The 1643-nt window shown below is 46.9% G+C and overlaps 1 long non-coding RNA gene across 1 annotated transcript in view; it reads right to left on the bottom strand.

Annotated features, from left to right (window-relative positions):
- LOC117175864 overlaps nucleotides 1-1643 on the bottom strand; it is a 10944-nt gene that overhangs the window by 8028 nt on the left and 1273 nt on the right. The gene's annotated exons all lie outside the window — the stretch shown is intronic.

Raw genomic sequence — 1643 nt, 5'->3', positions numbered from 1 at the left:
GAACCTTTAAGATTTCCAAAAGACAGATGATAAGTCTATGGGATGTCGAATCGAAAGCTTTCCGATAATAAATCCAGGCCATCGATAGGTCACGCTGGTAGATGGTAGAATGCTGCATCTTTGCAGACACATCTATCGATGAGCAGGTTCTCCCGACATCCGGCTACGCCTTTCTTTAAGCCTCGTTGTTCATACATTTCTTGCAACACAGGTTCAATTGCCCGAACAATCCTATCATTTAGGATAGCTGTGAATATCTTATAAAGCGTGTTCAGACAAGTTATTGGCCTGTAGTTCTTCGGGTCAGCTAAGTTCCCTTTTTTCGGCAGGAGTATTCTGCGCCCTTCCACCAACCACTCTGGAATCGGCTTTTCCGACTTCAAATATGAGGTGAAAATACGGGCCAAATGCTGATGGGTTGAAGAAAAACTTCTTCCACCAGAAGGTTTTGATACAATCTGGTCTCGGTGCGGAATAGTTCTTCATCCCTCTTAATACTTTTTTCACTTCCTCGGTAGTGATGGGTGGGCATTCTTTATTCAACAATATGCTGCCTGATGGTCCGCAGCTTTGACTTATTAATTGTGTGATAACGGGTCCGGAGTTCGCGCACGAACTTTCGAACCTTGGCGGTAAAATTCCTGCCAGATGTGATATAGTCAATCACACATTGAATGCGGGACGCGTAATGTCTTGTCCAGCTTATCTTTATGGCAAGTTGATGCATTCGTCTTTTGGTCTTATGATCAGCCGTTGGTTTTGTTTTACTGTTCGCATCGGCCAAAGCTCTCGCTGCATTATACACACAATAATTGATAGCCAAGAGGTCGGATTCACCGGAAAAATGTCCACGAAACTCGTCATCCATTTCAGCCAGATCTTTAGGCTTGAGAGAAACCTTGGTGTTGATGTTTCTCCGGATCGTGAAGCATCGCTCTTCATCTATTGGATGCCTGCCCGCGGTTGGTCTTAGTGTCCCCTCTCTTTCTCTGTTGCCGGCTTGTTCTAGCTGTGGTAGAGTAGGCGTTTTGCTTACATAGGCCCATTTTCGGAGTAGTTCAGCATGGTTTCGCAGGCGCTGCTGCGAAAAGTGCGATAGATTCGGGTGTTTCTCGCACCATAGAGCATATAGACGTGCCATGTAATCCCGTTCAGGGGTCACACTCGCATCGTAGCACTCTAGCAAGTCGTGATTGAGTCGCTCCGTCCACCCAAAGGTCGCGAGATCCCACCGATCCATCACATTAAATCCATTTTCATTGGCTCCACCAGCTCTAAATTCGTCGGTATTTTGGCCGAACCATTGTCGGGAGCCCTGCGCGTTCTGTTGTTTTGAACCGCACTTACTACAACTATATTTGGTGTTGTCATTGTTGTTCCTACGAGAAGCTAGGAAAAGGGGTTCATCCATGTTTGTAGAGTCCCGCATGCAAGGATAAGGCTGCATACTCTGAGATGTCGCCCGGTATCTCACAGTCACCGTTCCAGACTCCTCACCCAGGTGCCATTCAGATTTCGGCACGGTTTTCACACCTCCGCTTGGGGGTTCATTCCTTCGGGATCACCCCTGGACAATTGTCCGCGACTGCCTATTTATTTTTGTAACCATATTCAGCAGAAACCCTTGGTACAGGGACCCTCTA

Source organism: Belonocnema kinseyi, chromosome 7, assembly GCF_010883055.1.
Source record: "Belonocnema kinseyi isolate 2016_QV_RU_SX_M_011 chromosome 7, B_treatae_v1, whole genome shotgun sequence".
Taxonomy (NCBI): Eukaryota; Metazoa; Arthropoda; class Insecta; order Hymenoptera; family Cynipidae; genus Belonocnema; species Belonocnema kinseyi.
The sequence above is the reverse complement of the archived record's forward strand: the minus strand, read 5'-3'. Positions and strand labels throughout refer to the sequence as shown.